Source organism: Pseudorca crassidens, chromosome 2, assembly GCF_039906515.1.
Source record: "Pseudorca crassidens isolate mPseCra1 chromosome 2, mPseCra1.hap1, whole genome shotgun sequence".
In the NCBI taxonomy this organism is placed as follows: domain Eukaryota; kingdom Metazoa; phylum Chordata; class Mammalia; order Artiodactyla; family Delphinidae; genus Pseudorca; species Pseudorca crassidens.
In genome coordinates this window covers 123,159,670-123,174,133 of record NC_090297.1, presented here as the reverse complement: position 1 = coordinate 123,174,133, position 14,464 = coordinate 123,159,670, and the positions used below count along the sequence as shown (strand labels likewise).

General features: G+C 35.5%; 1 protein-coding gene across 5 annotated transcripts in view; it reads right to left on the bottom strand.

Annotated features, from left to right (window-relative positions):
- The window catches only part of POU2F1 (POU class 2 homeobox 1), a 184,863-nt gene that overhangs the window by 102,408 nt on the left and 67,991 nt on the right, over positions 1–14,464 (bottom strand). The window contains exon 2 of one of the 5 annotated variants that reach the window (XM_067728528.1): positions 6,195–6,295. The exons of the other annotated variants lie outside the window; for them this stretch is intronic. The gene's annotated coding sequence lies outside the window, so the exon portion shown is untranslated. The remainder of the gene's footprint in view (positions 1–6,194; positions 6,296–14,464) is intronic. 5 annotated transcript variants of the gene reach the window in all.

Below are 14,464 nucleotides of genomic sequence, written 5' to 3'. Positions count from 1 at the left end.
CTCTCCATTTCCCTATATCTTCCTTGATTTCTCCCATCAGCATTTTGTAGTTTTCAGCATAAAAGTCCTGAACATGTTCTGCTGGATTTAAAATTATTTTTTTTTTAGTCATTCTTTTAGGGTAAGGCTGCTAGAAACAAATTCTCTTTGTTTTCCTCTATCTAAGAATGTCTTGATTTCTCCTTCATTCCTGATGAATATTTTTCCCAGATATAGAATGTGAGGTTTTGAGCTCTTTCTGTACTTGAAAAATGTTACCCTGCTGTCTCCCAGCCTCCATGGTTTCTGATAAGAAATCCATTATCATTGGAATGTTTTTTCCCCATATATAAGGTGTTATTTCTCTCTATTTTCAAGATTTTTCCTTTGTCTTTAAGTTTACGTAAGTTTTATGATGTGTCTTACAGATTTCTTCAGGTTTATCTTGTTTGGAATTTGCTCAGCTTCTTGGATGTGTAGGTTTATGTCTTCTGCCAAGTTTGGCAAGTTTTCATCCATTATTTCAAGTACTTCTTGGCCCTGCCTGCTTTCCCCTCTCCTTCTCTTACTCTAGTTGTAGTCTTTTTTTTTGTCATAATCCTATAGGTACTTGAGGCTCTGTTCATTTATTTGTTCTATTTCTCCTTCTCGTTCAGATTGGGTAATTTCTACTGTTCTAGCTTACAGATCACTCTGTCCCCTCCATTCTGCTGTAAGCCTACCCAGTGAGTTTTTTATTTCAGTTACTATGGTTTTCAATTCTAAAATTTCCATTTAGTTCTTTTTTTTAAAATATAAATTTATTTATTTATTTTTTGGCTGTGTTGGGTCTTGATTGCTGTGCGCGGGCTTTCTCTGGTTGAGGCGAGCAGTGGCTACTCTTCCTTGTGGTGCATGGGCTTCTCATTGGGCAGCTTCTCTTGTTGCGGGCTCTAGGATGCATGGGCTTCAGTAGTTGTGGCTCATGGGATCTAGAGCGCAGGCTCAGTAGTTGTGGCGTGCGGGCTTAGCTGCTCTGTGGCATGTGGGATCTTCCCAGACCAGGGATCAAACCTATGTCCCCTGCATTGGCAGGCAGATTCTTAACCACTGTGCCACCAAGGAAGTCCCTCCGTTTAGTTCTTTATATTTTCTGTTTCTTTAATAAGGCTTTCTGCTTTTTCACTGAGACTTTATATTTTATTTTTTATTTCTCTCCTCTTACTGTTTTGGTGAAGAAATTACTAGTGGAAGTGCTTTAAAAAATTATGGGAATATGTGAAAAAGAAACAGAAACCAGCCTGAAACGTCTCCCATGGACAGACTTTTGGACAATTTGAACAAAGTAAATAAAAATAATAATGAATTATAACCATTACTCATAGGAATTCATGAGTCCATGCTGATACAAATAAATAAACAGGGAGAAAAGAACGTTCTACCTTACAGTAGAATGTCAAGAAAATTAACATTTGGAAACCATCATAGCAGTAAGTTCAGTCAAGAAACAACCGATACTAAATCTAGAGGGCAAAAATTTGATGACAAAAATTTACACTTTGCCCACAAAATATATATTAATTACAAAGGGAAGAAGTGTAACTTGCAGTAAATAAGCTTGGTAAACACCACCTTAATCGAGTGATCAAAGTTAATATCACTAGTCAGGGGATAAATCAAAATTGTGCAACCCCCCCCCCCACAAAAAATGAGAACACAACTTCACTTCTGTGATATTCCTGCCACAGACACATACCTGAGGAAGTATCACATAAGTCCCAATTCAAACACATTCCACAAAATGTATTCTTCCAAAGTGTCACAGTGCTGAAAATCAAGGAAAGACTAAGATAGAAGAATACTAAAGAGACAACATGACAACTAAATGCAATGCATGATCCTGGATTGGATTCTTTTGCTATGAAGGGCATTTCTGAGACAACTAGAAAAATTTGGATATGGTCTATGGATTAGTTGATAGTAATGTGTTATTGTAAATTTCTTGAGTTTATGTTTGTATCATGACTATGTAGAAGAATGTCCTTATTTGTAGGAATTATACACTGAAGTATTTGGAAATGATGGACCATCAAGTCTGAGACATACTCTCAAAAGGTTCAGGGAAAAAGTTACTTGTATTATTTTGCAACTTTTCTAAAAGTCTAAAATAATTTTAAAAGAAAAAGAAAGATTTAGCAAAGAAAAAAGGGAAAATGAAAAGAGATCAACAAACTACCATACACTGTTTTATTATCCTAGTGGAGTCTTGCTCTCTCCACTCCTCAGAAATTTCTGATCACAAGATGCGTATTAACACTGGCAACACTATAATTCTTACAGAATTGTGAAACGTATAGATAACCTAGCATGAGAGTGCACTTGAAACAAATTAAACAGTATTCTGATGGACATCTCAAAATATGAAGGAGTCTACATTCTAAAGCTCTATATTGAATTAATGGAAGTTCTGTAAAATTTATACTCAGATCTAAGCACTGAGTATTGAACAACTTTCCACAGTTGGTGTCGTATCACTTATTTATTATCCAAAGAAAGAAAAAGAGCTTGAAATCCATTACAACCAAAAACTCTATTAAATATTTTAGAAACTCAGTTAATTTTAAATAAAATCTACCCAGGCATAAGAAAGTATTAGAAAATGAATTTTAAATGTGGTGTCATAGATATATTGTCATGTTCTTTTAAAACTACTATTTTAGTGGCACTACAATGTGTTATGTCTAAACTTCCCACTTAGGAGACCCTGAGCAAAGGACGTCACATCTGTTATGGGTTGAACTGTGTCTCGCCCAAGATGTTAAAGGCGAATACCCAGGATCTGTGAATGTGACCTTATTTGCAAATAGGGTCTTTGGAGATGATCAAGTTAAGATGAGGTCATTAGGATGAGCCCCAGTCCAATACTATTGCTGTCCTTACAAAAAAGGAAAATTTGAACACAGAGACAGATACATACAGAGGGCAGACAAGAAGAGAGGCATGGTACAGATTCTCCTTCACAACCTTTAGAAGGAACCAACATTGCCAACACCTTAATCTTGAATTTTTAGCCTCCAGAACTATGAAACAATAAATTGCTGTTGTTTAAGCCACCTGGTTTGTGGTACTTCCTAGTATCCCTAGGAAACTTAACACAACATTTGAACCTTAATTCTCTCATTTGAAAAATAGGAATGATTATGCTGTCTCCCAAGACTGTTCTTAAAATTAAAATGAGAATATTAGTTATTTTCAAAATAATCAGGAATTATAAAAATGATAACTGTATTATTCTAACATCTTGATATTCAATAAATACTACTCAAGATTTTTCTCCTGTTATAACAAGAAATTTTAAGTGATGCTTTTGAATATTTCCATGTTTTTTAACTGACTTTTAATCCATAGGCCAGAAAATTATCTTTACTGTACATGGTAAGAACAGTTTTATTAATGTTTGAATTAGCTGAACATGGCTGAAGTAGAATTTGGTTTCCTTTTTCTTCTTTTTTCTCATGTTTTAATCTTCAAATAACATTTCTTAAGAAGTATGAGTTTTCTCTTTTGAAAACTTTTTGAAAACTTTTTTAAAAACATTTTTTTTTGCGATATGATTGACATACAAAAAGCCATACATATTTAATGTATACAAACTAGATAAGTTTGGAGATAAATATACATCTGTGAACTACAACTAAAGCCATAAACTTATTCATCACCTTTAAAAGTTTCCTTTGTGTCCCCCGCCCCGTTTTTTAATTAAAAATTTTTTTGTGTGGGGCAAGAGCAAGTAACTAAGATCTACCCTCTTAGCATGTTTTAAAATATATAATACAGTACTGTTAGCTAACTATAGTCTTCTGAAAACTTAAAATCTAACTACCCGCCCCCTGCCCCAAGAAAGAAAACCCACTAATGCCCCTCTGGCCACATAAGCACTATACAGCAATCCCAGGCAGTTGTGATTCAGAGCACTGGAAACAATCAACAGCACTGGGATGGCCAAAAGTGGAGGACAAAAGAATATGAAGGGTTTAACAAGTTGACCATCCAAACAAAAAGCAAGACATAGATTTGTGCATAATGCTTTCTTCTCTTTGCTCTACTTCCTGTACCGCTGTACTTTTCCATATATTAAAAATGAAAGCATGCATATAGATGTGTATAGCATATGCCCAACAGAGTAGGAATTCAATTAATGTTTGCTGCCCCAGCCCTACTTCACCTCCTTCCCTTCTACTCAGAGGATGATGAGTAGTTTCAAGTAATACTTAGGGTAGTTAATAACTTTGTAATCTCATCATAATGTCACTGTATCAATAAATTTCATACCACCTTCACAAGCTCCAGTTAGAATTTAACTAAAAAAATAATAAAATTTGTCAATGTATCTCACCTTTTATAAAGCTCTAACACATGATCATCTAGAACAGAAAGGTACCAGAAAATCTACTTTACATTATTTCTCATTTTGAATAGTAGAGATTAAAATGCAAATAAATTACAATTCTTTGGTATAAGATCTCCACATTACCAGGAATAAAACAGTTATGTGACATGGACTACTACAAAATGTACTTTTTTATATCTCACTGTCTACATTCTGTGCACCCCCACCCTCTTTTGGCCAGGCAGGTCGTGGTGGTAATTTAATGAAAGATTCCTGGGGAAAGGTGAATTTCAAGGGATAAATCAGGTTTTTGGCAAAGATTCTCCTGGTTTGGGCAAACTCACGTACTCAAGGTATTTTACTAAAGAAGAGGAATTTTCTTTATACGTCCATCATTACATCTTCATTTAAGATAATCAGCTTTTGTTTATCCCAAAGCCAACCAGACACTTGAAATGTCCTAATTTCTGACTAATACTCTTTGCTATAACATCAAAATTTTTTCATTAAGGGTGTCAACTAATTTTGAAAGGTCTGTTTTAAAAATATTTTAGGAAAATAATCATTGTTTGATGATCAACTATAATAAGTAAAAACACTGGAGAGACAAATGTTCAGTCTCATTAAATATACCTCTGGACTTGCTCAAAGTAGTTTAGTTTAAACATGTATTTATAATATACAAATATTATATACTTTTCGAGGAGGTATAAAACTTACACCTTGAAATTACATTATAAAATAGCTAATATGATTTCTATAGGTAAAATCATTACAGAGGAAGACATGGTTTTATGGTTTCTCTACACTACCTCAGTATGTCTCTAAAGTGCTCAGATTTTTGAATGGGTGAATTAAGAGAGGAAATAATTCCATAATTAGTATCAGTAAACAAGGGGTAGGCTGGATTTACGATTAACTTTTTATTCCAAAAATAAACAGACTTCACAGTTTAGTAATAGGCTTTGACATCAGAGAAAACTGTGTTTAAACTCCAGTTCTAGAATTCTAAAATTCTAAACTATATGCCCCTTCCTAAGCCTCAGTTTCCTCATCTGTAAAACAGGTGCAACCATACTCCCAAGGGTTCTCCTCAGATTTGAACAAAATGTATCCAAAAGCTTCAATGGCCCCAGTAGTTAATTAGTGGTTGTTAATATTATTGTTAATAGATAAAATATTTTACGTAGAATAAATAAAACCATTTCTTCTTTGCTGTTGCTACAGTAACATATTCAGTTACACAAAAGGAAAATCCATATGAAATGTCACTGTGGTTTATTCCCTTAGGCATGTTAATTTATATTTAAGGTACTTAAAAAAATGAGAATTTTTAAAAGGCATGAGACTAGGAGTCTAGATTCTGATCTCAGCTCTACACTGGCTAAGGAAGCACTGAACTTCCTTAAACAAGTTACTTCATCATTGGTAAACTGTAGATTATAATATTTTGATTATAGATTAATTTTATAAAACTATTATTTACAAAGAACTTCTATTAAACTACCACATAGGGATTATTGCTAATGTTATATTATCACGATAAAGATGATACTTAACATTGACCCTATTTGCATTAATTTCACAACTTTTTCAAAAGAAACCAGAGCCTAATCTAAGTATTAGGGCAATCCTAAACTATTTTCCATTGAGGGCTAGGGCACAGGCATTCTAAGCATAACTCAATTATATCAATAAATATCAAACAAATTTCACAGTTAAAAATGAAATATATATATTTAAGTCATTTTTATAGTCATTCCACAAAATTAAAGGCAATCATCATAACACCTGGATTTATCAGAGGCCACTAAATTAATAGCTTTTATTAGCAGAAAATATTTACCAGGTATAGAAAGACTGCATTCTTTCTTTGAATTGATTCATTGAAAACTGAGAGTAGTTTGGTAATTAAAAAGTCAGGAAAGCTCTTCTTACTTTTCCAGTCTATGAATACAAAAAGAGAAAAAGGCAAGACTGAGTAAGTCGTATAAAATAACCTAACACTTTAAGTGGGAACAATTACAAACAGTGGAGAACGCTGGATTACCCATCAAGGTATGGTTAGCTGCCTAACATAAAGTGATTAGAGGCAGGCAGCTCTCTTGTGCCTACTTCCTCATCTACAAAATGGAGTTACTAGCACCTGCCTTTACTTCAGAAACGTGGAGGTAAATCAGAAAGTTCTTGGAACATGTATTATAAGGGGGTGGTCTTTCATGAAGCTAGATAAAAAAGCCTACTTAGTATTTTCTTTAAAGGGTATATTTCATTAACTTAACAAAAGACCCCCAAATCCAACACTAACCTCCCTCCAACTTCACAAGTATCTATTTCAACTGGCTACACCCACACACATAGATGATAGACATAAATGAATATAGATTGCTATCACTGTATTCTGGAAAAAGGTGCAAGATTACATTTTGTCTTTGAAAAATGAGAAAGATCAATACTTGGCACACACAGGTGTGTAAATTTACCATCACTGGTTGACCATCACATTCTTTGCCATGAGGCCTCAGAACCCTAACAGTAGGTTCAAGCAGCCAGCCTTAACAGATGAAGAGGAGATGGTACGTGCACTGACTCTTATTTGCCAACTACCTCTACTACATAGCTTTGTTTGAATTAGTACAACTAATCAGTAATTGGTATAAATTAGCATAACTGATCGAGTAGTATAACATTAATGAAAACCATGTAAGTTTTATATAACTGTACTCAGTACTCATGTTAACTAGATCATATAATTTTTTTCTATACATTCTGTGATGTTCCTAACTACTTCATGAAACTTTGAACCAAGAGCTTAGTTAAGTTCAATGGTGCAAACAAAATCAAATATGTAAATAGTTGAAACTATCTTCTTAAAAAGGAGTTATTTTTGTGAGAGAAGGGGCTTATAGTAGCTCATAATACTTGAAAATAGAGATCAACATTAAAATTCTGCCACCATTCTCCCAACAGTGGTCAAAAATTTACTAAGACATTTTATTATGTTATACAACTGAAAAGAAACTGAGTTTTTTCTCTCTCTTGAAAAAGAAGTCTGATCTATATGTACTTTAACTTCTTTAAAAGAATTTTAAAATTGTTAAGTTGTAAGAGGATATACCTAAAACAAAAAGCAAAACAAAACAGAAACACATGAACAACTAAATACACAAAACAAATATAAACTTCAGCACATCCACCAAACTCCTCCAGAGCAGGAACTATAATGAATAAGGAAAACCCACCTACCCTTCCTCCTTTAGACCAATGTGATGGCTACAAACTGACAAGCTCTTTCTGGCTGTCCACTGGCACATCTACAGACCTCTTATTCTTTTGAAATTTGCCCAACTTAAATTGGATGCAAATAAGTCAGGTGTGGTCCCTACAAAAGTAATCCTGCTAGTCCCTACTGAGCTGCCATAGAAACATGCACAGCTGGCAATGGCAAAGAGGTTGTGTACTGGCCTCAGACTAGCTTAAAAAGTTTCAATACTCATTGAATGAAAAAACAATTATGGCATCTTAGTAAAGAACAAATACAACAACAGCAACAACAAAAATCCCTCTTTGCTTGAAACATTAAGCAAAATAATGGAAAGTATTTTCTTCTAGTCCAAAAGTGGCTTTCAGCCTGGCAGCAGCTATTAATGTGTCTGTGAAAAGTTACAATTACCAATGGCAACCATCTTTTACCAAAGAAATATATTTTATGAGAGTATTCCCCGTAGGTCACTCAATGTAATAACCAACATCCAGAGAGAAACAATATAAAGTCTAATCTAAACAGTAGTAAATACCGTGTATCTTTTCCTTAAATAAATTCAGTATGACTCTTCACTGGTTTTACTAAAAATAAAGGTTTTTACAGCAGTGATTCTCAAAGGGCAGTACCTAGATCAGCATCATCAGGAAAATTATTGGAAATGTAAATTCTCAGTCCCCTACCCCAGACCTACTGAATCAGAAACTCTGGGCATGTGAGGTCTAGCAATCTGTGTTTTCACAAACCCTCTAGAAGATTCTGATACACGCTAAAGTTTGAGAACCACTGATTTACAGTGCCAAATTTCAGAGGAGGCTGAAATATAAAATAGAAAATGCAATGCTGACCCCTTGGAACTAAGGCATAGTAACAAATGTAAAGGAAAACTCACTGGCCTCCTGAATTAAGTCTCTTTGCTAGTATCTCACTGTCTAAAATATATGCAGAAATTAACAGTGGTACATCATGTCTGTCTTTCCTACACATGCCAAGCACAAAAGGAAAATCAGAAGTGTCTGTTCCTGATTACTCAAGGAGAGGAGGATCCTTGCGTGTAAGACTCAATCCACTGCCATTCCCAGCCCATTACCAATCACAACCCATTTCCAATCGCTGAGGTCGTCAGACACGGGGCAGCAAACCTAACCATTTATTACTTTATAATAAAAGAGAGATATCTTTTTTTCAGATATCAAACATGTATGCAGGGATGAGCCTGAAGTTTGAGTCATAAATTTTAACCTTCCTCACTACAGTTGGCCCTCCATATCTGTGGGTTCTGCATCCACGGATTCAACCAACCAATGTAGATCGAAAATATTAAAAAAAAAAAAAAAAAATTCAGAAAGCTCCAAAGAGCAAAACCTGGCAACTACTGACAGGGCATTTGTATTATATTTACAACTATTTATGCAGCATTTACATTGTATTAGGTATTATAGTTAATCAAAAGATGATTTAAAGTACTATTATCAGAGGATGTGTGTAGGCTATATGCAAATACTTTGTCATCTTATACAAGGGACTTGAGCACCCTTGAGTTTTGGTATCCACAAGGGTCCTGAAACCAATCCCCCCAGTGCCAAGGGATGACTGTACTTGTATAAAAATTTCTTAAGAAACATACATGGATGCAGTTCTTCCTTAGTATCTAACATATTAGATAGTTCATATACTACAAAATACTCTTTTCATTTTTCTATTAACTTCTGTATAACCATTTATAATTCCTTCCCTATTTCCTTTAAGACAATGGGCAGCACTTCAAAAAAAAACCCAGCCCAGGTAGTGACATTAAAGTGATCAGAGAGATATATAATGGAGAAAAACCACTGGGTAAATCAAATATTCCATATATCATTAGAATCAATGAATTCAAGCCAGTTGAATAGTTTTCTGAAGGTCATAATTTAAACTAAATTGTTAAATACCTTCAGTATTATACCTGCAGAATGTACTTTAAAAATCATACTTTAAGTAAAATGAAGACCGGTCACAATTCACAAAAAAAACCCAAAAACACAGGAAATTCAAAGGAGAGTGTTTATGTACTTACTCCCAGGATTATTCTGTAATCTCTTTTGTGATAAGAAGTATGATGAAACTTACTCAAAGGTCAGATTCTTAACTTTAAGAACAAGGCAGGAAGCAGAAATGAACATACATTTGATTTGTTTTCTCCTGCTTGTTATTTTCTTTTCTTAAATTAGAAAACACTTGAATTATAGGAACATTTTTACTCAAATATTCAAGGAACATTTTTACTTAAGGGATAAATTCAAATCTCAATTTCTAAGCTTAACGTATTTCCAGCAGTCTCTATTCTTTTGGAAAAAGAAATATAAAGAAAACAAATCCTAAGATCATCACTATTGTCATATAATTAAAAAAAATTCTACATCAGAGCAGCAATACAGAATAAATTTAAGTAGGAAACTGATTCACAGGTTCCTCTTTCTCTTTGTTAAATATTGGTGTTCCTTCAGGCCCACCCTTGGTCCACTGCTCACTACACCAGTGACTGCCAAAGTATTGTCTTTGTGCCACTAGTGGGCCAGAACTGATCCAATAATGCCAATTTCATTGACTTTGATGTTTGACTGTGTGCTACATACTAGTGGTGCATGCTGGTTGCCATTCCAACTCTCCCACGTGGATAAGAGCAATGATAATCAGCTCAAGGGAAAGACCTGAATGCTTAAGTCCCCCTAGTTAGTGACTCGTTCAGGAATGAACTGTATCCCAGAAGTTTACTCAATTCTGGCTGATGAAATCCAGGAAAGAGCTCATGAACTTTTACTCTCACTTTGAATACAGACAGTAAGCAGGGACTCTCCTTCCTTCGGACATGAACAAGGAAGCATATTTTCCTGGCTGCTGCTGGAAGTTGTTTTGCAACCATAAGGGAAAGAACCTGAGGGCACAGAAACACAAAGAGCCCAGTTCTACCATGCTTGAAGCTTCTGATCTCTTAATCTTGTGAGCCAAGTCAAACCAAATATTTGGGAGTGCGTGTGTGCACATGTGTGTATACACACATACAATTTTCTAACGTGAATTTCAGAGAAAGCCAGTAGGACAATGAAACAGGCATGCCAGATCTCAGGAGCTCCAAGCCAGCAGCATTTCTACAGGGTAGTCGTACTTCATTTTGCCTACTACGAAGGGACAAGAGCCCCTATAGTAATGTCACTCAGATAATCTTCTACTACCCCAGACCATTTGGGAGACAAAATAAGGCTATTAAAATTACCTATTCTAAGCTTGAATTTGCTATTAAACAGATTTTATTTTCACTTTAGAAAAATTCCCCAATAAGCTAACATGCTATAGAAGAATGTTATGCTTAGTGTGAAAGAGGGAAGCACCTAGCACTTCCTCCCACCCTGAAAAAATATCAATAAAACCTTAAAAAAAAAAAAAGTATTGTATTGTAGACCACCCCTAACAATCTCCTTCTACTTAGAGAGACCATCATCTTCCAGACAACTCACCATTCTGGCTGAGCCCCTTCTTACAAATATACCATTCCTTTGTACTACGATAATCTCAATACTTAGAGAAAAATTAGACAGGAAGATGCAGAGTACAGGCCATTAAAGAAAATAAAAGTGGCACAACTGATCATAACATAATCAGCTTGTGCATACTACCAATGGACATTTTCCAAGGTTTTCCCTTATCATTTAACAAGAATAGTTTAAGCACCATTGTCCTCTATCACTAGATTTAGAATAAAATCTAACATAAAAGGTAACCTTTATCTCTCCTAGTTCTTACAAACAGCAAAGGCTAAAAATCTTAGAGTTTTAGAGCAGAGAGAAATGTTAACAACAATCGATGCAATCCCTTCATTGTACCAACTAAGAAATTGTGTGCAAGTTTGCATGATTTATTTTGGAACACCCTGTGAGTGACGGCACAGCTGAAATTCAGATCCATTTTCTGATTTTTAGTCCATATAAGTGCTCTTCACATTGACCACCTCCCTTTTAGAAATGCAAAACTATTTTCCAACAATTTTATAAAGTCACTTTTTAAAAAGTGATCAATGTCATGTCAACCTTTTTAAGTATACTGACTACTGATCATTATTCTCTAACGGTCACTTTATAATAAGTGTTTATATATTCATTCATTAATTCATTCACTCAACAAATAACTTTAAGAAATTATTATGTATAGGGCTCTGTACTCTGCTCCACAGGGCCAGAAAGATCAATCAGACATGAACAGCTATCAGACTGAAAGCAATCAGACTGAAAAGCTAGAACAAGACATTAGAAATCTATAATGTAAGTAAAAGCTGAGAAATGTTTTTACTTTTTGTTAAAAGGGAACAAACATATGCATATTTTAATACAAAAGAGAAAATGTAGTTTTCATGAAATTTTAAGGATTCCTTACTTATGTGGAAAACCTATAAGTAACTAGATATTTACAGAATAAAGTTTATTTTTAAAAAAGTAGATTAAATACTTAAATTCTGTAACATAATTTGGGGTTTGGGATATTGCCTTTCAAGTTTCATATCTAAGACACTATGATCCTTTGCCATTATCTCTTGTCTCCTACGTAAAAACCTAGATTTATAATTCAACTAAGTTTAGTTCCACTGGCTGAATACAGAATAGGGTAAAAATCAGGGTAATTTACAACAACCGAGTCAGTAAAAGATAGGAATTTAAGTTATGACAATCTGGTGTGATTTTTACACCTAAAATTACACATAAAATTAAAATTAATTACCACAAAACGTTAGGCTATGTTAGGCCACCAACATAAATACACCGGGAATGCCTGGTGGTTGAATGATTAGGACTCCTCGCTTTCACTGCCGAGGGCACAGGTTCGATCCCTAGTCAGGGAACTAAGATCCTACTGTGGGACTCGAGGGACATTGTTCCAGCTAATGATTAAGAACTCTCCAGACAATAGGGGCTTCTTAGACAATGGGTGAATTTCCAGGATGTCCGGCCCCCTTCCGAGAAGGAGGGGAGATAACAAAATGTAAAAAAGGTGTCTGTCAAAGACCAATCAGACAGCTGGGGAGAAGGAGGGAGATAACAAAATGTAAAAAAGGTGTCTGTCAAAGACCAATCAGGCAGCTGGGGACAAGTTCCCTCTCTGGTCCAAGCCTAAGCCGGGACCAATCAGCAGGAGAACACAACCAAATCTATAATTTACATACGGGGAAGTGGGAACCTATAAAACTGACATATTCGCGCCCAAAAGGGTTCCTTCTTCGACCTCCTGCGTGAGGACCAAGGAACCCCGGTGCACCGGCCTTCAATAAACCTCTGGCGTTTTGCATCGACTTCGACTCTTGTTGTTTCCTGGGCGAGTCGAAACTCCTAGGAGACCGCGCAGGTCTAACACTACAAGGCGGCGTGGCCAAAAAAAAGAAAGAAAGAAAATGCATAAAATGCATACACCACCACAGGGATGTACACCAAGCTCATGGGCCTTACAGCCTTTGCAATTTCTGTTCCTTCAGTCTAGGATGCTTTTGCCCAGGTGGCTTCTTTTTGTTATTCCAGTCTCTGACTGAAAGTCATCTCCTCAGTGAAGGCTTCCACCATGCAATGTAAAGAACATCCCCCGGCCCCCACTGCCCTGTCACTATCACGTCACCCCATTTTATTCTATGTTCTCATAATTTTAAAACTTACTTACTCACTCCACTAAAAGGCAGGCTTCCTGGGCGCAGGCATCTTTTTAGTCAGTCTTATTCACAGTGGCAACCTTAGTGCATGATAGAGCACGAGAGGTGCTCAAAAGTATCTGTTGAGTGAATGGCGCCTATAAAGTCAGTAAGAATTAGATCAGGGATATCAGCTTAAGTCCACAATAAAACAAACTCCTTGAAAGAAACTATTTCCAAAAAAGACAGGACTATGTGCTCAGAGAACTCATCTACTGATCTTTAATAAGAGCAGCCCTCCTAGCAAAACCCTACTATAAGTATACTCCTGACAGCAAATCTGAAATTCAAAAGTTAAAAAAAATTCTGTCTAGCAAATACTTCTTTTTAAAAGTCAGGGCCATAGGGGAAAAAGACTAGCTTCTGGTTTGTGTTCTTGGCCATTTAAAAAGTAACAAGTTGTATTTTATTTACTATGTTTCCCCTAGATTAGCAGGGGTTCTCAGAAACAATAAATTTAGAACTGTCTTCTAATTAATGAACGTGAAATCTGGGAACATTCTTAGTAGAAATTCCAGATTCAAACTATAAATCAAGACTGACATTCAGGATCTTGGTAAACAGGGGTAAGCCTAGTTAATACCTAAATTAAAATTTGCTCAGCAGCCTATAAATAGACACAAATCTTGCAAGAAACTCAGCCATTCCAAATCACATCTTGGAGACAGACTGTGCCTTTTCACTTTGCAAAATAAGACTAATCATGTTGGGAGTCCTGTTGAGATTCCAGCTTCTCTTTGAAAAATTCTGAATAAGAAGTCAATCCCTCTATTTGCTACGGCTGAACAAGAAAGCACACTATTACAGGAAAACGGATGAATCATTTATCTGTTAGTCAAGCATTTACTATGCACCAAGGTGTTAAAAGAGGTGTGCAGTTTACTTAGATTTACCCATGTTACTGATTTCTTCGCTCACTATTCCCTCTTGCATCTCGGTCTTTCCTTCTGAGTTCAATGTCCCTCCTTCTTAAGTACATCCTTTAAAAGTCTCTTTAGTGAAGGTATGATAGTAGCCAACTCAGTTTTTATTTGTCCAACCAAAGTTATTTCATCTTCATTCTTGAATAAAAGTTTAGCTGGGTAAAAATTTTAAGGTTGGTAGTCATTTTCCCTCGGCATTGTACACTTTCATTGTCTTCAGGCTTCCA